We start from the raw sequence: 23,065 nt of genomic DNA on the forward strand, positions 1-23,065 counted from the left end.
TGCCAAAGTTATTATTCTTAAACTCTTACTTGCTGGCAATAATGACTGTAATCCAAGGGCATTTGACATGTGTCTGTCTACAGACTCAGTTTGGCAAAGTCCTCAAAATAGACGCCACCATTTTTCAAGGTTTCCCAACCACTAGCAAAGCAAGGTGACTAGCAAATCGCAGCATCCGGTCTGCGCCTGGTTGTAAATCTTTAAGCTGATTTCCCAACATAGGAAGTTTCCTGTGTGTTTAGACAGAAAGAGCTCAGTTTCTCAGGGTCTGATCATCTGCAGACAAGCTGATGAAGAGACCCCAAGTTGTTTGCTGTGAGATTCCAGAGCCCAGAGCTACAGTAACACTGCCTGCCCCCTAACCCAGACAGTGACCTTCGGGGGCAGCAGGAAGAGCACATCTTCTCCCCAGCTCTTCCAAACGCCACTCTACAGTAAGAGCTGCTACATCAGTGAGAAAGGGGAAGATAATTACAGTGTGATAGAAAACTCTTTTGTGTGTGTTTGTATTTATAACTTCTAAGGAGTGTTGGTTCCCTACATATAAAGCCCTTTGTTCTGCCCTGTACTTTGACTTGGGTTTGTAAGTTGAAGAGGGAACTGGGGAGTATCCATAGTTACAGAGGAAGAAGACTGGAGCTCATGGACAAGTGAGGGGGATGGAGTGAGGGGTAGGGATGAGAGGAGGAAAGAGGGACCCAGGAGACTATGCAAGGTCAGGAGCCCCACAGGGTGACTTCTCCACTAACCCAGTGAAGTCCACTCAACTAACAAAACACATGGTAGTAGTGGTGGTGGATTTCTGCATCCATGAGGGAAGGGGCTGAGTTTGTGTCGGGGCAGACACCAAGGTAAAAAAGAAAGCACATGAGGCCTCCCCCATCCACCCCCTCCTCCAGAGAATTCGCAGAAAACCTGGGCAGGGCTTTGGATTTCCCTGGGCCATGGACCTGTGGGTTCTCACCAAGCTTAATCAGCTCTCTAAGGAGATTAAGGAACCCGGCGTTAAAAGATGACACCGGGGTTAAAAGAGAATGTGTGATTCTTCCCCAAAAGTAATTAAACAGTTTGATTGCACTATTTAGCATCAAATGCCACAGGAATGCACTGAAAAGCAAAGAATTAGGGAGTACCCATCCCCATTTGTGTTCACAAGCCTTACACAGCTCAAGTTCTTCCAATGAAATGTGGTAAAGTGGGACTGAAACAAACAAGTGCAGTTGATAATTCTTGTATACCTCCCCAGGCACACCCCCACTTCTTTCAAGGTTCCAGGACGGTCAAGCTTGTGCGGTGTAATCCCAACCCTGACCCTCTCCCATCTGCCCACACCCCTGGCCCTGCCACCAGGCTCAGCCATTTCTATGGACACATGGCAGGACGGGAGTGACAGGTTCTGATGTACTTTAAAAGATTGCTCTGTCTGCCTCTGGAAATTAGATTGGAGGGGAACAAAGTGGAACCAGAGAGACTCGATCAGAAGCTAATAGGAAAGTAACAATGGCAATCTGAGATTCGGGGCAAGGGGGTACTGAATTGGAGAATCAAGCAAGACCTTCAGAGGGCTCAGAAGTGGGCTGAAGATGAGAAATGGCTCCTAGGTTTCTGGTCTAAACAAACAAATGGAAGGCATAGGCCTTCATTCAGATGGGGAAGGCTGGAGAAGACGGTGTTGGGATGAGTAGGCAAGCCGAGGAGGAATGACCCAAGGCTACAGAAGCCAAGTTTCCAAGCCCTAATCTGCACAGTGCACCACCACGTTCTCACATCTCGCTTTGTATTCTCAATTCTATGTTCCTTTTCTTACAGAGGACCCGAAACTATGTAAGTGTTAGGCCCTTACAAAACTGGGGAGAGGATCAAGTACTGGGCAAGTTAATATGAAATGTCTGTGACAAACCCAAGAAGCCACAGTCAAATTCAATGTTAAATATCTAAACCTGGAGCTCTCAAGAGAGCTAGATATCCCCACCAGGGAATTAGTAGTTTATTAACAACACCTAAAGTCATAGAATGAAACCAGCTTGTCCTGAGTGTGTCATAGCCTCTGGATCACCCAGGAATAAGATACAAGTTCCTAGGTCTCATCCTAGAACTACTGAATTGGAATACTGAGACCCAGAAATCTGCCTTAACAAGTTTTCCAGATAATTCCTATGCACAAAAATGTTGGAAAACCACAGATCTAGGGAGAAAACATACAGAAAAGAAGAGGGCTCAGAACAGGCCCCAAGGAGCTGTCAATTGGAGGAATCAGAGAAACCAGAGGAACAAGTAAGGGAATGGAGCAGAGTGGCCAGATGAGTAGAGGAAAGCTGAGGAGTTCGGCATGATGAAGACAAAAATGTACCAAGAGGGTCGGGGGAGCCTGAAAGACTGCATCAGAGGGCAACGAGCCCTTGGATGGGAAGCCATGTGCAGGCAGGGCCAGGCAGGCCACACTGAACCATGTGCAAGTAGAGAAGCCCCAGCCAGAGAAACAGCGAGGGGGAGTTAGAGGCCTTGGGCCTTGGGAGAGGAATGAAAGTGCAAAGCAGTTCCAAGCAGTTGCCTTTGAGTTGTCTGTAGTATCCTCACATTAAGCCCCCAACTCCAATGCTAACTTAGGAAAGTTTCTCTTCTTTAAAACCAGCAACAGCTGAAGCACAAAGGGATGAATTTGCAAGAATACTGTAAAGCTTGAAAGAATCATGACAAAGCCTTTCAAAGACTTTAGGGGATCTGCCACCAACAGAGTTGAAGCTAATGCATTCTAATTCTTAGTAGCTGATTTTAGCTGAGGAGGATTCTTAATCAATGTGTTACCTCTGATCTCCCTTCCTTTAGGGTCCTCTCTCTCTCTCTCTCATTTCTGAGACTATCAGAAACAGGTTTTTTGGGATTTTTTTTTTTTTTTTTTTTGAGACGGAGTCTCACTCTGTCACCCAGGCTGGAGTGCAGTGTGATTTCGGCTCACTGCAACCTCCGTCGCCCTCCCACCATGTTGGCCATGCTGGTCTCAAACTCCTGGCCTCAGGTGATCCACCCGCCTCGGCCTCCCAAAGTGCTGGGAACCACCCTGCCAGGCCAGAAATAGATTTTGCCTAGAGATGGCAAAACTGGGGTCAGAACTCCAAGCCCAGCCTTTGTGGGTATGCAGCAAAAGTGGTCACCAGGGAGCAGGGAGTAACAGAAACCGAGGGTGCACCCTGCAGAAAGCAGCCATGCTGGTGAAAACAAAGGATAAGAGTGCACAACACACAAGACGAGTAAGGTATTACCCAAGGGTCCTGGGCTATACGTAGGCCAGGCTGAGGCGTACTGTGCTTAAGAGAGAAGCTGTACAAAAATGTGAAAGAGGAGGCTTGCTGCACACAGAAGGAGACCATGTGAATGGAAACACAGTGCTGAGGTGGGGTTGTCTTGGGGCTGCAGAGGTGGCCCCCATTGTCACTGCTGGTGCCAGCCTGGGTAGAGTCCATCTCCTGCCTGCAAAGGAGTTGGCTCTCAAGGTCACATCAGGGCAAGTGCCCTACACTGATGAGAGCTGTATAAGATTCTGGGCCTACACAGCTTGAGATGGGTCTTTCTGTTTCTCTGATACCCAGAGAACTTTGGCCACATGCTAAAGGGACCTTTGCAGAATCAAGGAAGCATAAAAAGGCACAAAGAAGGAAAATGCACACCTGAGATGGAAAATGGGAAAGGAGATTGGAAAAAAAGGAGATGAAAATAACCTCACACCACTGATGTCAAAGTTAAAATGCTCTGAGGTATTTTACAAAGCCCTGGTTGTCTATGGTATAAGGGAAAAAATGTATGACCCAGTCCCCAAGTTACAGCCTTTTATAATCTACATGGATTATGTTTGAGGATCAGAAGTGGAAACCTCAGTCCTGTGCCTAATGATGTACCCAGTATGACTTTTAAATTTTTCCCTTAATAAAAAACTTTTAAATCAGAGAGAGAGCATCTTGGCTCTAAAAGCAAACCCAATGGTGGGACTCTTAAAATAAAGTACTGGAAAAAAAATGGGTATGGGAACAGCTGTTGGCTCAAATCCTGTCTCCTCCACTTGTTCAAGTCATGAAATATCTCTGAATTGTCGAAAATGGCTGTAGTATCTCCTATATCACAGGAATAATGAGATAATGTAAACTGAAGTACCCAGGACAGTGTGTGGTACATGGTGAGTATTGAATAAATGTTTCCATCTCCTTCCTAAAACATGCCATGCCAAATAAACACAAAATGTTCCTGGAAGCATGTCAGAAAGCCTTGTCACATTCCTTGGACACAGGACTTGTCCTGGGTGAAATCTGTCTTTGGCCTTTGGTGCCCCCTTTGGTTCCCCCTCACCCTCTTTTTTGTTCTCCCATCCCCAGGAATCCAAAGCTTCTTAAGGCACAGCACCTTGGAAGATATTAGGAATTTATTAGGCCTTTCCATCCTGAATCTAAAAACGGGCTCAAGACTTCCCTTTCGTATCTTCCTAAGGGATTCAGACCGCATAGGGAAAAGAAAAAATCAAGGACATGACATTTGTAGTTCATTATAAATTCTGCCTTACCAGCCAGCTTTCTTGAGCACAAGAGAATATACACATTTAACTATATAAATGAATAACATAAGATCTGGCCTTGTTAATGCCAGAAAGCCTGGTTAGACATACACTCTGTGTGTGGTTTTTGGGGGGATCTGGGAAGGGATAGTGATGCTGAGAAAACACCAATGAATACCAATGATGAAGTAACAAAGTAACATAACTAGTTTTAAGCTATACTCAGAAAACACAACTAAACTGAGAGATGACGGCTTTTTTTTTTTTTTTTTTTTTTTTTTTTTTGAGACAGAGTATCACTCTGTCACCCAGGCTAGAGTACAGTGGTACAATCTCGGCTCACTGCCACCTCCACCTCCCAGGCTCAAGTGATTCTCCCATCGCAGCCTCCCGAGTAGCTGGGACTACAGGTGCTCACCACCACACCTGGCTAATTTTTGTATTTTTAGTAGAGATGGGGTTTCGCCATGTTGGCCAGGCTGGTCTCGAACTCCTGAGCTCAAGTGATTCACCCACCTTAGCACCCCAAAGTGCTGAGATTACAGTGAGAGACACGGCGCTCAGCCTAATTCTTCTAAAGCACTTAAAGACCACAAAATCCAGGGTAAATCACCCTTCTGAATTAAGCGATACTCTTGCTGCACACAACTCCTGCCTTCAGAGGTGGAGGCTGGGATAAACCTTTTAAAATAAGTAGCAGAAAAGGCAACTGGGAACACTCACCTGGAAATTCAGAGGACCAGGTCTTCCACTCTAGCAGAGACCAACCCCTCCCCAGGCAGTTCAGCTGGGAGGCTCTAGGCAGGAGGGCCCTGTTAATACTTCAAATCATTTTGTTATTTTTTTCCACAGGTTTTAAGTATTATTTTATTTCAGGATAACAGACTTATTATCTTTAAAAATAAGAGATTTAGGGCTAGATATAGTGGCTCATGCCTGTAATCCTAAATCCTTTGGGAGCCAAGGCAGGAGGATCACTTGAGGCCAGGAATTTGAGACCAAGCCTGGGCAACACAGCAAGACACAGTCTCTACTCCCCTGAGCCAAAAAATATAAATATATATTATTTTGGCACTTTGTTTTATTTTTATTTATTTATTTTTGAGACAGAGTCTCGCTCTGTTGCCCAGGCTGGAGTGCAGTGGCATAATCCCTGCTCGCTGCAACCTCCACCTCCTGGGTTTAAGCAATTCTCCTGCCTCAGCCTCCCGAGTGGCTGGGATTACAGACATGCACCACCATGCCCAGCTAATTTTTGTATTTTTAGTAGAGATAGGGTTTCACCATGTCGGCCAGCCTGGTCTTGAACTCCTGACCTCAGGAGATCCACTCGCCTCAGCCTCCCAAAGTGCTGGGATTACAGGCGTGAGCCACCATGCCCAGCTTTTCTATTCTTAAAAGTTTTTTTGAAAACAGAGACAGGGTCTCACTATGTTGCCCAGGCTGATCTCAAATTCCCGGGCTCAAGCAATCCTCCCACCTCAGCCTCCCAAAGGGCTGGGATTACAGGTGTGAGCCACTGCACACAGCCTGCACTTTTTATACATTAAAATTATTTCAAAGTTTGGGGGAAAAAAATAGAAATATAGGCCAGATGTGGTGGCTCATACCTGTAATCCCAGCAGTTTGGGAGGCCAAGTCAGGCAGATCACGAGGTCAGGAGTTCGAGACCAGCCAACACGGTGAAACCCTGTCTCTACTAAAAATACAAAAATTATCTGGGTATGGTGGTGCTCACCTGTAATCCCAGCTACTGGGGAGGCTAAGGCAGAAGAACTGCTTGAACTTGGGAGGCAGAGGTTGTAGTAAGCTGGAAAAAAAAACTGGAGGCCAGGCACAGTGGCTCACACCTGTAATCCCAGCACTTTGGGAGGCCGAAGCAGGTGGATCACAAGGTCCACCAGCCTGACCAACATGGTGAAACCCCGTCTCTACTAAAAATACAAAAATTAGCTGAGTGTGGTGGTGCATGCCTGTAATGCCAGCTACTCAGGAGGCTGAGGCAGAAGAATCGCTTGAACCCGGGAGGCAGAAGTTGCAGTGAGCCGAGATCGCACCACCGCACTCCAGCCTGGGCAACAGAGCGAGACTCCATCTCAAAAAAAAAAAAAAATTGCTGAAATCCTCCATAATGCCATTCCCTTTCCCTTTCTAATCTCACTCTCCATAGGTAATGACTATCTACAATTAGGGACATATCATCCTTCCAGATTTTTTCAAAAAATAAGATTATATTTCTCCCACTGTTCTTCCACTTTGCTTTCATTACTTAATATACAGTATAGGTTGAATTGTGTCCTGCCAAAATGCATATAGTAAAGCCCTAGCCCCCAGTGTGTTGGTATTTGGAAACAGGGCCTCTGAGGGGTGATTAGGTTTAGATGAGGTTAAAAGGGTGGGGCCCTCGTGATGGGACTGGTGAGACACCAAGCAGAGACACCAAGAGCTTGTTCTCTTTCTCTCCTTTTCCACCATGTGAGGACGTAGCAGGAAGGCGGCTGTCTGCAAGCCAGGGAGAGAACTCTCAGTAGGAAACAAATCAGCCTGCATTTCCCAGCCTCCAAAACCCTAAGAAATAAACTTCTGTTGTTTAAGCCACCCAGCCTATGGCATTTTGTTATGGCAGCCCAAACTGACTAATATAATGCATAATGAACATTTTCCATTTTGGCTCATTTGGAGCAACTTCCTTTTTTCAAGTAGGCAAGTATTTCAGAGGGATAAGGTCCTAGAAGTGGAAGTACTCATCAGAAAGTATGCAAACTTTAAAATGGTATGGATACTGCTAACGTGCCTTTCCAAGAGATGGTACCAATTTACACTCTCCGCCAGATATAGTGACAATCTATTTTCCCACACCTTCATCAACACTGGATGTTACAAACCTAAGCAAAAATGGTTTCATGGTTTTTAATCCACACTTATCTGATTATTAATGAGATTAAGCATTTTTACATATATATGTGAATTATCTATTAATAGCCTTTGCCCATATTCCTACTGGATTGTTTTTCCTATTGATTTCTAAGAGTTCATGCCTGTTATAGATATTGCAACTATTTGCTTTACTCCTTTGTCATCTGCCTTTTTTTTTTTTTTTTTTTTTTGAGACTGAGTCTTGCTCTGTTGCCCAAGCTGGAGTGCAATGGCACGATCTCGGCTCACTGCAACCTCCACCTCCCGAGTTCAAGTGATTCTCCTGCCTCAGTAACTCGGATTACAGGCACCTGCCACCATGCCCGGCTAATTTTTGTATTTTCAGTAGAGATGGGCTTTCACTATGTTGGCCAGGCTGGTCTCGAACTCCTGACCTCAAGTATCCACCTGCCTCAGCCTCCCAAAGTGCTGGGATCACAGGCATGAGCCACCGCGCCCAGCCCTGTCATCTGCCTTTTAACTTTGTTTATGGTATTAATATATTCTTCCTTTTTAAAAAATGTGTTACATATATAGCTATAATATGTATAATATCCATAAACATATACTAAGGCATGTAAAGCAACATATAGAGCCAGCTTTATGAAATAAGAGGTGAGAGAGAGGTGGCAGAGGTGCAGCCATTATTTCTTGATATTTTACATGTATTTCTAAAAAATTACTTATAACTAAGGAGAGACAAACGAAGGGGCAGGTATGGAAGGCCCTGAAAAATCTGTTTCCTGCAGAGGAAGAAAGATGTGAGGAAAGAAGGAAGGAGGGTGACCTGGGGGAAATCCCACCTGCCAGTCTGCAGTGGGGAAGGACAGATTGGGGGTGCCTGAGCTGTGAAGATGGGAAATGTAGCCAAAGGTCATGTTCAAATAAACTACTAGACAAGAAGTATAATCTTTCATGAAATTAAGTCTATCAATATTTTCCTTTATGGTTTCTGAATTTTATTAAACTTGAGGTCTTTCCTATGTCAAAGTTATTTCTAGAAACCATCTCCTGGCCAGCCGCGGTGCCTTATTCCTGTAATCCCAGCACTTTGGGAGGCCGAGACGGGCGGATCACGAGGTCAGGAGTTCAAGACCAGCCTGGCCAAGATGATGAAACCCTGTCTCTACTAAAAGTAAAAAAACTAGCCAGGTGTGGTGGTGGGTGCCTATAACCCCAGCTACTTGGGAGGCTGATGCAGAGAACTTCCTGAACCCAGGAGGCAGACGTTGCAGTGATCTGAGATTGTGCCACTGCACTCCAGCTTGGGCTACAGAGCGAGACTCTGTCTCAAAACAACAAACAGCTCTTTAAAACCATCTTCTATATTTACATATATTTTAATATTTATAATTTTGGTTTTGACATTTAATCTTTAAATGGAATTTACTTTTGTGAATGGTATGAATCAGGGATCTAATCTTTTCCAAATTGAGAGGCAATTTTCCCAACAGACTTAATAACAGTCCATTTTATCATACACTCAATTCCTGTCTTTACAATGGAACCATTTCTCGACTTTCTATTTGTAGTCCCAGATGATATATACTTTTTAAAATTTTTTTTAGACATGGGGTCTATGTTGCCCAGGCTTGTCTTGAACTCCTGGCCTCAAGCAATCCTCGGCTTCAGCCTCCCAAAGCACTAAGATTACAGGCGTGAGCCACCTCGTCCTACCTCCAGGTGATATATTTTGATAGCTGGCTGAACAAGCCTCTCCTCAATATTCTTTTTCAAAAATGTATTGCCTACTAGTACAAATCTATTTTCCAGGTAAGCTTTATTATTATCAGTTTGTAAAATTTAAGTCGTGTTAAAAGTCTGGCCTAAACTATTAAAGGTCTCATTACCTCTTAGGCTTTTCTTATTTTTCTTATCATTATTATTTCTTTTTAGAGTTGGGGTCTCACTCTGTCACCCAGGCTGGAGTATAGTGGTGAGATCATGGCTCACTGCAGCCTCCAGCTCCTAGGCCCAAGTGATCCTCCTACCTCGACCTCCCAAGAAGCTAGGACTACAGGTGTGCCACCACACCCAGCTTTTGCCCAAGCTGGTCTCGAAGTCCTGACCTCAAGCAATCCTCCCACCTCAGCCTCCTCAGTCACTGAGATTACAGGTGTGAGCCACCACAACCCAACTCTTTTAGTCTTCTTTTGTCATTGGAGCATCAACCTTCAGCCAGGAGATGGCTTACTTTCCAGTGAGCCACATACTATGCAAAAATCTCAGACTTTAGGGAATTTGGGGGTTATTTGTATTTATTTATTTATTGATTGATTGATTGATTTATGAGACAGTCTAATTCTGTTGTGCAAGCTGCAGTACAATGGTGCAATCACAGCTCACTGCAGGCTCAACCTCCTGGGCTCAAGCGATCCTCCCACCTCAGCTTCTTAAGTAGCTGAGACTACAGGCATGTGCCACCACACCCGGCCCAGGGAATTTTGTTTGAATTTCTAAATCTCTTAGCAAAAACTTTCCAATACGACAATTCTACCAAGAGGTCTGAATGGCTGCCTGTGCCTCAACCAATGCATGTCTGCAACATTCCTCTTCTTCTCCCCAAACAGCTTTTCTTTTCCTGGCTCACATCTCTCCGAGTTGTAGATTCCCATACCAAATCAGAGTAAAGTGGCTCAGCTAACAGGATCACATGCTAAACGATGTCATATTTTGACAGGCACTTCCAGGCAGCTTTGCTGGCCTCATGCATCGGACAGCTTGGTGAGAGAGCTGGGGGTCTCTAGCAAATCATAATTTATTGATCTGGCACCACTTAATCCACAGGGAACTATCAGGCTATAATGGAAAGAATATGAGACTGGAAGTTCAGGCACCTGAGTTTGAGTCCCCTTTTTACCTCTAATTAGCTGTGTAGTTCAGATTAAGTTATTCTGCCTCTCCATTGGGCCTTGGTAGCCTCATTTGTAAAATGAGATTATTAGAATACAATGGTGAGTAATGATTTTCTTTCCACCATGGATGACCACGTAAGAATCTGAAGAAAGCTACAGATTCTCTCCCCCAGAATAACGCACTTTTGCAAATGAATATGAAATCAGGCTAGCCACAGTAGCTCACACCTGTAATCCCAGCACTTTGGGAGGCTGAGGTGGGTGGATCACTTGAGCTCAGGAGTTCAAAACCAGCCTGGGCAACATGGCAAAACCCCATCTCTACAAAAGTATCAAAAAAAAAAGTAAAAATGAAATCATATATTTGAAAGGGGTTCACAGATCTGATAAACACTATTTCCCTATCCCCAGAGGCAAGATCACTGAGGCCTAGCACAAGCTTTTAAAAGTAACAGAGACTACAATAGAAATATATACAGAATCACAAAGCCTTGAGTAAAGTTGAATCACTTATAGAACTAAAAGCATCTCTTCTGCAGAAACTGGGAGCAAGGAGTAGTTACTTAGGGAAAAATAAATATAAGTACCAATAGGAGTTGCCCTTGATTGAAGCCTGGCTAAGCCCTTTACATTCGCAAGTGGGTGGCTGAGAGTTACTACTGATTCCAGACCCAGGCTCCTAGTTCAAATTTTGGCTCTCACATTACTAGTTGTTTGACCTTGGGCTTTGTGCCTCAGTTTCCACATCTGTAAAAAGAAAGAAGAAGGGGAGAAAAATACCTATCTCAAGGGTTGTTAACGTACTTAGGACACTTGTAATGGGGCCTGCCACACAGTAAGCCCTAGATAACTATTAGCTTATAACAGAAATAAGAAATCTGACACACATTGGTTGGGTAGTTAAAACTGTAAGCTGAGTTTAGAGAAATCATAAATACTTTGATGCCTTAGTTTCCCCAGAGGTAAACTGAAGACAATAACAGAATCTGCTTTATAAGTCTGTTGTGATGCTTAATGAGACTGCCACATAAAAACTCTTTCACAATGCCTGGCCCATAATTAAGTGCTCGATAATGTCACGATGCCTGGAATATAATAAGTGCTCGATAAATGTCAGCTGTTGTATTAACAGTTCTGGGAGGCAAAGATTACAAACGCCCTTTTTTATTTCTGAATAATAGACAACTCAGAGAGTGTTAAGTGCCCTGCCAACAAAACTATACTTAGAAAATTATTATACCAAGATTTCAACTCAGATGGGTCTGGAATCACAAGTTCTAACCACTACACTATATACCTTCCTCTTTGAACAGGGCTTAGAGAACAGAAGAGCTAATTCATACCTACTAGATTACTAAGAAAAAGATGTTTGGAGATAACAATGCCAAATTTGGGGGATTCCCCACAGAGTCAGCCACGAGCTTGGCCAAAAGCCCTTCTCCGCCATGCTAGGAAATGAAAATCTGCATAGACTGGTGCCTGTTCTCAACCAAGTGGTTGTGAAACCACAGCCCTGTCACTAAAAACGGAAAAAAGAAGTCATTTTCCCCAGTAACTTAACGAGCAAAATGAAGCCTTAAAATGAAAGTAGTGATCCTAGGGCTGAGAAAAGACATCCACTGCTCCAAAGCCCAGCAGAATTGCTGTAGAACACTAACGTTACTCTTTGATTAACATACTTTTATTTTTTTTAATGAACGTGCTTATTTCTATTATTTTAGGTTACCTAACTCAGGGATCCTTCCCATTAGTAAAATAAGAGGAAGTGTGTACCAGCCTGGAGGGGAGACTCCCTGGTGGGGCACAGTGTCAGCCTGAGCAAGTCCCACTGTCAACACTGATGTCCTCCCCAGTTAAATGGTAATCAAAAGTGAGAATGAAACGAACTGGCAGCAGAAACAGGACGACCAGTTGAGTCCATGCTAATCACTGATATTTCACATCTTTACACAGTTTCTTCTAGATGTATTTTATTTTTGTATTTTTATTAAAAACTGCCCTATCGGTCAATCTCAAGTCTACCCTTCCTTTAAAAAATAGTAATAAAAGGCCGAGTGCGGTGGCTCACCCCTGTAATCCTAGCACTTTGGGAGGCCGAGGTAGGTGGATTGCTTGAGCTCAGGAGTTCCAGACCTGCCTGGGGCAACATGGCAAAACCCTGCCTCTACAAAAAAAATACCGAAGTTAGCCAGGGGTGTGGTGGCCCGCACCTGTGGTCTCAGCTACTCGGGAGGCTCAGGTGGGAGATCACTGAAGCCTGGGAGGCGGAGTTTGCAGTGAGCCAAGATCGCACCACTGCAATCCAGCCTGGGTGACAGAATAAGACCTTGTCTCAAAAGAAAAAGAAAAAAGTAAATAATATTAAGAATAATGAAGGTCCAGCTATGTATAGGAATAGGCATCACTGGAAGTGACGGCAGAGGCAAGGCAGGAGTCCCTGATCTCACCTCCACTCTCTCACTGAGGAGCCCCTGCAGAAGCTAGTCAACTATCCAAGCAGTCCCTGCTTCTTCCTGGTGAAGGCCTCAGCCTCCGGCCCAGCCCCCTCCCGGGAGAGGAGGGGGAGCTTATGCAATCCAAACCCAGTTCCCAGGCCCCAGAGGTGGAGTAACTCCGGGGTGGAAGTCAGAAGCCCGCCAGTTGTAGGCCTGGTTCTGCTCCCCTCTGGCTGAATGATCCTGGTCACAACACTCGGCCTCCCTCGGCCTTTGCCTCCCTGTCTGTAAAATGAAAGGTTTGATGGAGATCATGTGCAAGCCTCGTCCCCGTTCTAATTTTCTGATACCATCATTTTTAACGTGTCTTGTAGAGATAGAAGCCCTTCCTTTCAGCAGGACATGTTGCTCCCCATTCCGTGACGATCCCCCTCAATAATCCGTGTAATTTGAGAAAAGTATGATGCATCGGAACTGAAAAACAGGCTGTTGCTTTCCTGGTCACCAAATCTGATAATCAGTCAATTATATGGATTTTCCCTTGGGCCTTCTCCCTCAATCCCACAATCCCACGAATAAACCTGCCTACCCCTCCCAATTCCTCAACTCAAGGCTACCCGTTAATGAATGAATAAAAAAAAAAAAAAAAAAAACCCGCCTCCCCACCCCCTTCTACCAGGCCTGGTGTAAGGTGCCACAGCACTTCTTCCGTAATCTAGAATCCACCTCTGCCCCACCTTCTCCCCGGGGTGTCTTTTTAGCCAAGAATCCCTGGATCGACACGCTCCATCTCCCCGCTCCACCGCGCCAGCTGATCATTTCTCCCCGCCCGGCACACCTCGGCTGAAAAGGAGGCGGCTCCTCTGCTCCAAGCCCAAGGGACCCAAACCTCTTTCCAGCCCGCAAGGGTGCGGGCACCTGGGAACAGCGGGAAGGGCCCGCGCCTCTGGAAAAAAGGACCGCCGTCCCCACCTGGGCGGTGCAGGGGAGGCCCCCTCAGCGGGTCTCTTGTCACTTACGGGCGGCTCCTCCGGGCAGAGCAGAGCAGGGCCGGGCCGGGCCGGGCTTGCGGACCGCGGAGTTTGCTGACTCAAAGGCGCGCGGCAGCGGCAGCGGCGGCAGCAGCGGCGGCGGCGAGCGCCCAGGAGCGCACACGAACGCAGCGCCGCGCTCCCCGCGCACGTAGCGGCCCCGCGCCCGCGCTCAGAGCCAGGCGTCCGCCTGTGGCCGCCACGCCTAGTGCTTCCGCCGCCTCCGCGCAGCCCAGCCCAGGTGCGCCCCCACCCTGCCGTGCTAGCCTCCTGCTTCCTGAAATTGAGTTAGGGAGGAAATGCCCCCATTAGTCCGGACGCTGAGGCTGGAGGTGATCCAGCAGCACCCTTCGGAATTCGCCACCTGAGTCACCTTAAGCTTCCTAACCCCGACCCCACAGTTATGGGGAGGATTGCCGATGGGGAGGAGGACGGATAAATAACGTGATAAACAAGAATGGCAGAATGTTCATAGCATCTAGGTGGTGGGCTTATGGGTGTTTATATAAAATTATTTCAATTTTTGTCTATGTTTGAAATGTCTCTTAATAAAACATTTGGGGGGAAAGCTAATGAGATCTGCCAAGGGACCTGACTGAGGAAAGCATTTCCCAAACGGCACCTGAGGCTGGGTCTCCACACCTGTTTGCATGGGAAACCACAATCATCATTTAAACTGCTAATAAGTGACTGAATGACACAGAATAATAAACATAGCCTAATATTTCATTTTTCAAGCATGAATTTTCCCATTAGACAAAGCTTGTCGCTGATCATCCTCCAGGGACCATTCCAGGCCCACCTGAAAATGCATCTGTTCACCATACCTACATTAACTCCCTAACAAAACGTGTAAAAATATACAATGTTGTGTCTTAACATCTTGGATCTTGAAGTTGTATTGCTGAACCCTCAATCGTTGGTATTTAATTTCCTAAAATTGCACCCGAGTCATGACACACAAGTGAATGCAACCATGATCACTTTTGAAAATCAAATTAAGCTGGTGTGGTGGCTCACACTTGTAATCCCAGCACTCTGGGAGGCCGAGGCGGGTGGATCACAAGGTCAGGAGATGGAGACCATCCTGGCTGACATGGTGAAACGCCGTCTCTACTAAAAATACAAAAACTTAGCTGGGTGTGGTGGCACGCACCTGTAATTCCAGCTATTCGGGAGGCTGAGGCAGGAGAATCGCTTGAACCCGGGAGGCGGAGGTTGCAGTGAGCCGAGATCATGCCATTGCACTCCAGCCTGGGCGACAGAGTGAGATTCTGTCTCGAAAAAAAAAAGAAAGAAAATCAAAGTGTATTTTTTATATTCTTGTCCCTATGCTCCGCAAAGAAAAACATTGAGTAGAAAACAAAATGCAGCATGTATCTAAGATCCTAAGAGATTCTGTAAAACTAAAATCTTTCTGAACTTATTGTCAAGAGCATGACTTTACAGCTGTCGACAAAGCAGCAATAAACCCTTGGAGAGTCTACTGAAAGTCATTTGAATATCTGTTAGAATTATGACCCTATTAAGACTGGTAATTTGCAACCTGAATCCGGGAAACTTAAGTGATGGTCACCTTTTTTAGGTTGTGGCATTTTTGTTATACCATCAGTGGGATTGGGTAAAAACTGGGACTCTACAGTGGTTAAGAAACCTTGCCTACCGGCCGGGCTGGTGGCTCATGCCTGTAATCCCAGCACTTTGGGAGGACGAGGCAGGTGGATCATCAGGAGCTTGAGACCAGCCTGGCCAACATGGCGAAACCCCCATCTCTACTAAAATACAAAAATTAGCTGGGCATGGTGGTGCATGCCTGTAATCCCAGCTTCTTGGGAGGCTGAGACAGGAGAATCACTTGCACTGGGAGGTGGAAGTTGCAGTGAGCCAGGATCGCGCTACTGCACTCCAGCCTGGGTGACAGAGTGAGACTCTCTCTCTCAAAAAAAGAAAGAAACCCTGCCTACTGAGAAGATCACCATAAACATTGCTTTTAAAAACAAACATCAAAATTCTTAATAGATAAGCATTTTAACCCTGGGAAGACTGAAAATTGAGTATGAGATGTGTAAAATATTCAAGCCTGAAATATTAATATTTTGTTTTAAGGAATCTGGGCACATTTGGAATTCTATGTACATGTTAATGCGTAAGACAACTTGGCCTACTAGAGTAACCATTTGCCTTGTACTTTAAGTTTTAAAACGTGTAATTTAATAGCTGGATACTAATGAGTTGAAGATAGTCTTATTAACTTAATAAAGTGTTGGAACACTCACTACAATTTAAGATTTACCACATTTATAAATTTAATTTATTAGATGTTGAGTTACTTGTTAATCAGAAAATTAAAGACCTTTACGAGAGAAACAAATATATTAAATTCATGAATAAAGTTTAAAATGTTTAGAGGTGATTAAGTTAATGGGATCAAACATAATCAAATGCCTTTTTGGTTGTTAAAGTTTGCTAGAGTTATAAATGGAACAAGATCAAGTGTGATATTGTGAAATATATATTTGGTCATCATCCCCATTTCCTGGTATAAAACTCTTAAAATCCTTAGAATCTCCAAAGTGATTTTTTTTGTATGCTAATGAGTTGACTGGTGGCTGGCAGCCCCTAGGTAGCTTCAGGAAGGGGCTAGTCACTGGAAAGACCACACCCTGATTAGAGGGTCAGTACTTCCAGCCCCATTCCCCAATTTCTGTGGGGTGGGGAAGGGCTGAAGATTGAGTTGATCACCAATGAACAATGGTTTCATCAATCATGCCCACATAATGAAGCTTCCATAAACACACAAGAGGACAGGGTTCAGAGAGCTTTGGGATAGCTGAACATGTACAGGTGTATGGAGGGTGGTCCACCTGAGAAGGGCATGGAAGCTCCATGCCCCTTCCCCCATGCCTCGCTCTATGCATCACTTCATCTGTATCCTTTGTACCATCTTTCTGATAAATGTATGTGTTTCCCACAGTTCTGTGAGCCACTCTAGCAAATTATTTGAACCTAAGGAGGGGGTCATGGGATCCCCAATTTATAGCTGATCAGTCAGAAATACAGGTAAAACAGCCTGGGCAGAGCTTGCAATTGTCATCAGAAGTGGGAGGAGGCAATCTTGTGGGATTGAGCCCTCAACCTGTTGGATCTGACACTGTCTCCAGGTAGGTGGTGCCAGAATTGAACTGGGGCCGGGCGCAGTGGCTCATGCCTGTGATCCCAGCACTTTGGGAGGCCAAGGAGGTTGGATCACTTGAGGTCAGGAGTTCGAGACCAATCTGGCCAACATGGTGAAACCCTGTCTCTACTAAAAATACAAAAATTAGCTGGGTGTGGTGGCCCATGCCTGTAATCTCAGCTACTCGGGAGGCAGAGGTGGCAGTGAGCCAAGATTGTGCCACTGCACTCCAGCCTGGGCGACAGTGAGACTCCATCTCAAAAAAAAAAAAAAAAAAGAGGAATTGAACTGTGGTGGAGAACACCCAGCTGGTGACGGCTGCAGAATTAACTGGTTGCTTGGTATGTGGGGAGAAACCTCCACACCTTTGGTCACAGAAGACTTCCATGTTGACTGTGGAGTGAGAGCAGAGGAAAAATTTTTTCCACAGAGTTAGGAAAACTTTAAAAACTAAGGAAAAATTATATTCTTAAACTTGTAACTTTAACAAATCAAATATTCTAAAAATAGCATCAAAACAATATTTTCTGTGCACAAGAACTACTCTTGGAGGCACACACACACACACAAAAACACATAAACAATTATGACCAGGCCAGGCATGGTGGCTCACCCCTGTAATCCCAGCACTTTGGGAGGCCAAGGCGGGCAGATCACCTGAGGTCAGGAGTCCCGAGACCAACCTGGCCAACATGGTGAAAACCCATCTCTACTACAAATACAAAAAATTAGCCAGGCATGGTGGCACATACCTGTAATCCCAGCTACTCGAGAGGCTGAGGCAGGAGAATTGCTTGAACCTAGAGGGGGATGTTGCAGTGAGCCGAGATTGCGCCACTGCACTCCAGCCTGGGCAACAGAGCAAGACTCCATCTCAAAAAAAAAAAAAAAATTATAACCATTTCTGCCTCTCTTGGTATAATGTCCTTATGCTGGGGAAAGATATTTTATTCTGTATCTCATGGACTGTCTTCTCAGTTCTTTGTATTTAGGGCTATAATGGGAGCATTTGAGAAACATTTTACTTTCTTGTATTTGTGGTAGATGTACTACTACACCAGCTTCATAGGGCTGTTGTGGAGTTTAAATGAAATAACTCAGGTAAAGCTCTTGTGCTGGGTAAACAGTAAGTGTTCAGTAAATTTTAGCTATTATTATAACTTGATCCTTTTCTCCAATCTCTCCTGTCTCAAAGCTAAGTGCACTTAGTTACATACATTAGGGAAAGCCACCTCCACCCCCTGTCCTTCCTCCATCTCTTGGGAAAATTGCAAAATCCACAGAGAGTGAAAATGGAAGTTGCCTGGACTTGATGTTCAGAAATTATAATTAACTGATAATATACATAACATTGTATTCAAAAACACTTTACCTTTACATTTACATGAATGGTTCTGCCTTCTTGGGAAACCTGTCACAGGAAATATTTGCAATGTCGGGAAGATAGTTTTTATCTTTCATCAAACAACTAATAATGGGATGTAAGAAAAAATTTAAACAAATGACAATTTGGATTTTGATTTCTGATCTTGTGATTATAATTACTGTTTTTTCAAAAGAATGAAATATAGATTAATGGTGAATAAAATAACCACTCTTGAATATCAATCTTATATAGTTTTTCAAAATATTTAACCTATGCACACCTCTCCAAAAAAGACTAGAAAAACGTTTTGAGCGACCTTACCTATTGGTAAGACGAAAGGGTTTAACTTCTCATCCATCCACCCACCTCGTTATTCTTGTTAGTGGACTACTGTTCTCCCAGTTAACACTCCAAACACGCTAACTTTGGCACTTCCTTTGACCCAGTCCCTTCCTTTGATCCACTCAGGTCCAAGATCCATACATTTCATCTTGGCCAGATCATGGTGGAACTCACCTTCTGTGTTCTATTCTCCAGACACTCTCAACTCTCAGAATCCTACAGAGGCCTCTCTACAGTGATCCAATTTACTGGTTTTTCAAACGCCTTTAGCATCAGAACCCTTTCTTCAAATGAACCCCATTTATAAAACAAAGAAAAACACAATTCCATTACTATACATTTATTTGATGAATTCAATTTTGTGGCATTTGCTGATTATAGAGAAATCAATGACCATTGGAAACTGTTGTGTTGAACACCAAGATTTGAAATCAGGGATTTGTGAAAGATTGTTGGAATCTCCTATCAGTGTCAACATCCCATTTTTTTCCCTCTATTTGATTGCTCAATATTAACAAAACTCCAATCTACTCCGAGAAATATTTGCAAATGGTAACAATTCAGACATTTGAAAAAGGAGTAGTTGAAATTTTTGTTTCAAAGTTGAAGCACTAAGGGCATCTCACATCCTCACATTTTATCACTTACAGAAGTTGCAAGTAAGAAGACCAATCCTCACTGTAAATGCTAAAGTGTCTATTATGGGAATTATCACCACACGACTTGCTACATGTTCATTTGGCTTTACACGACTGACAGGAGCACACACCCAAGCAGAGGTAGGCACCTTGCCCAATATTCCCCAGGACCACCAAGGGATGCTCTGCAGTGATGCCTGCTCATTCTGCTCTACCAAAGTAACTACATTCCTGGGAAAGAGAAAACAAAAACAAAAAAGCCCTTGCATTATCAAAAGCTACATTTTAAGGCCTGACATGGTGGCTCATGCCTGTAATCCCAGCACTTTGGGAGTCCGAGGCAGGCAGATCACTTGAGGTCAGGAGTTCAAGACCAGCCTGGCCAACATGGTGAAACCCCATCTTTACTAAAAAATACAAAAATTAGCCAGGTGTGGTGGCGCACACTTGTAGTCCCAGCTACTGGGGCAGCTGAGGGAACAGACTCACTTGAACCTGGGAGGCAGAGGTTGCAGTGAGCTGAGATCGGCCACTGCATTCCAGCCTGGATGACATAGTGAGACTCTGTCTCAAAAAAAAAAAAAAAGAAAGAAAGAAAAAAGAAAAAGAAAAAAAGGCTGCATTTTAAAAGCATTGGTTTCAATGGTGAATTTTATTTTATTATTATAAACTAAAAATAAATTGGTTGATTAAAACTGACAAAAACAAAACAAACCTTAGCCATTACTGAGCATATCAAACATAAACCCGTTCCCAATCATTTAATTTCTAAGCCTTTGATATAAATTGCAGTATGGTATAATTGGCACCAACACTCAACCAAAGAACAAGAGACCAGTAGAGAAGCCATCTTCTTGCACGGAGGAGCCAGGTTTTTTTGGTTGGGTGGGTTTGGTTTTCTTTAGTGCTCTGCCTATAGCCTTTAGTACCTGTACACGTGGTACTAGTTCTGGATATTGGGTGCATTATAGTCTATAACCATGTGGAGGTAGTAGAGTACAGTGGTTAAGGCTCAGGCTCCAGCGCTGAAAAGCTTCTGTCTAATCCCCAAATTCTTTAGGCAAGTCACTTCATGTCTCTAAGCCTCAGTTTTCTTATCTGTGAAATAGTACCTATCCAACAGGGTTGTCATTAGGAAATAATAGATATAAATTACTAAGCCCAGGACTGCAACAGAGTAGGAAAGAGCTTCATAAACATGATTTTGATGTTGTTGTTTTTAGTGCACATCTCATCTTTCCTAAATAAATGGTCGCATAATATCCAAATCTCTTTATGACAACTTTTGCAGAAGAAAGTATACTTATACTCATTTATACAATTTTCTGTGAATGGACATACACAAGACTAAGTTTTTTTTTAACAACCAACCTATGTATATGTATGAAATTCCTCTGAAAGGATAAACTTTGGTGAGAAGAAATAAGGAGGTAGGGGCAAACATGAGAGGAAAGATTGCTTTTTAATGTATATCCTTTTGAACCATTCAAATGTTATGTAGAGTGCATTCAACCATGTATAAACAGGCCAGGAGCGGTGACTCATGCCTGTAATCCCAGCATTTTGGGAGGCCAAGGCCAGAGGCCTGAACCCAGGAATTCAAGACTAGCTTGGGCAACATAGTGAGACCTTATCTCTGCAAAAAATAAATTTAAAAAAAAATATCCAAGCACAGTGGTGCACACCTGTGGTCCTAGCTTCTCAGGAGGCTGAGTTGAGAGGACTGCTTGAACCCAGGAGGTGGAGGCTGCAGTAAGCTGTGATCATGCCACTGAACTCCAGCCTGGGTGACAGAGTAAGACCCTGTCAAAAAAAAAAATATATATATATATACACACACACACTATATATATATTTATATATATACTATATATATTTTTATATATAGTATATATATTTATATATATACACTATATATAAATACATTTATGTATATATTTGTAAGATATATAAATACATTTATGTGTATATTTGTAAGACGTACAAATACATTTATGTGTATATTTGTAAGACGTACAAATACATTTATGTGTATATTTGTAAGACGTACAAATACATTTATGTGTATATTTGTAAGACGTACAAATACATTTATGTGTATATTTGTAAGACGTACAAATACATTTATGTGTATATTTGTAAGACGTACAAATACATTTATGTGTATATTTGTAAGACGTACAAATACATTTATGTGTATATTTGTAAGACGTACAAATACATTTATGTGTATATTTGTAAGACGTACAAATACATTTATGTGTATATTTGTAAGACGTACAAATACATTTATGTGTATATTTGTAAGACGTACAAATACATTTATGTGTATATTTGTAAGACGTACAAATACATTTATGTGTATATTTGTAAGACGTACAAATACATTTATGTGTATATTTGTAAGACGTACAAATACATTTATGTGTATATTTGTAAGATGTATAAATACATTTATGTGTATATTTATAAGACATATTTATATATTTTCTATATATTTATACAGAAAATAGAGTATAGTGCATAAATAAATATTTATAAATATTTTATTTATATACACAAATATATATATCTAGATACACAAAGAGACAAGCACTGAAGGTATTGTAGGGGCAGCAAAACTCCACCTCTGTCCTCTTTTAGGTTGGGCTGGAGAATTAAATTGACATAAGACAGATTAACAGGACAAAAGCATGCAAGTTTATTTAATACAAGTTTTACATGGCATGGGAGCCCCCATAAGGAAATGAAGACCCAGAAGCAGTTAGAGTTATTTTAATAAGGTCTGTACAGAAGTTTCTCAGTCTCAACTTTCCATCCTTGATAAGAATGCTGTGGGGGTGGCCAGGCACAGTGGCTCATGCCTGTGGTCCCAGCACTTTGGGAGGTCCCAGCCGAGGCAGGAGGATCATGAGGTCAGGAGATCAAGACCATCCTGGCTAACACGGTGAAACCTCATCTCTACTAAAAAATACAAAGAAAAATTAGCCAGGCGTGGTGGCGTGCACCTGTAGTCCCAGCTGCTTGGGGGGCTGAGGCAGGAGAATGGCGTGAACCTGGGAGGCAGAACTTGCAGTGAGCCGAGATCACACCACTGCACTCCAGCCTGGGTGACAGAGGGAGACTGTCTCAAAAAAAAAAAGAATGCTGTGGGGGTTTGAGGGGGGGTTGTTTGTTTGTTTGTTTGTTTGTTTAGAGACAAGATCTTGCTATGTTCCCCAGGCTGCACTCAAACGATCCTCTCACCTCAGCCTCCCAAAAAAATGCTGCATCTTTCACATGAGAATTTCATCTCCTGCTTTTAAGAAACAGAATGAAGTTCATATTCTTTTTTTTTTTTTTTCTTTGAGACAGGGTCTTTCTCTGTCACTCAGACTACAGTGCAGTGGCAGAATTACGGCTCACTGCAACCTTGACCTCCCAGGCTCAAGTGATCCTCCCACCTTAGCCTCCCAAGTTGCTGGGACTACAGGAACAAACCACCATGCCTGGATAATTTTTGTTTGTTTGTTTGTTTTGTTTTGAGACAGAGTCTTGATCTGTTGCCCAGGCTGGAGTGCAATGGTGTAATCTCAGTTCACTGCAACCTCCGCCTCCCAGGTTCAAGCGATTCTCCTGGCTCAGCCTCCTGAGTAGCTGGGATTACAGGCTCCCGCCACCACACCTGGTTAATTTTTCTATTTTTAGTAGAGATGGGGTTTCACCATGTTGGCCAGGCTGGTCTTGAACTCCTGACCTCAGGTGATCATGCCGCCTTGGCCTCCCAA

The 23,065-nt window shown here is 43.5% G+C and overlaps 1 protein-coding gene across 4 annotated transcripts in view; it reads right to left on the minus strand.

Annotated features, from left to right (window-relative positions):
• Nucleotides 1–13,987, minus strand: part of SNX10 (sorting nexin 10) — an 83,376-nt gene extending 69,389 nt beyond the window's left edge. The window contains exon 1 of one of the 4 annotated variants that reach the window (XM_009242935.3): nucleotides 13,766–13,987. The gene's annotated coding sequence lies outside the window, so the exon portion shown is untranslated. Of the gene's footprint in view, nucleotides 1–13,483; nucleotides 13,695–13,718 lie in introns of those variants that run through there. The other 3 variants (XM_054559363.1, XM_054559362.2, XM_054559364.1) reach the window with 3 other exon arrangements.
• Between the last annotated feature and the right edge of the window lie 9,078 nt (nucleotides 13,988–23,065).

Source organism: Pongo abelii, chromosome 6, assembly GCF_028885655.2.
Source record: "Pongo abelii isolate AG06213 chromosome 6, NHGRI_mPonAbe1-v2.0_pri, whole genome shotgun sequence".
Taxonomy (NCBI): domain Eukaryota; kingdom Metazoa; phylum Chordata; class Mammalia; order Primates; family Hominidae; genus Pongo; species Pongo abelii.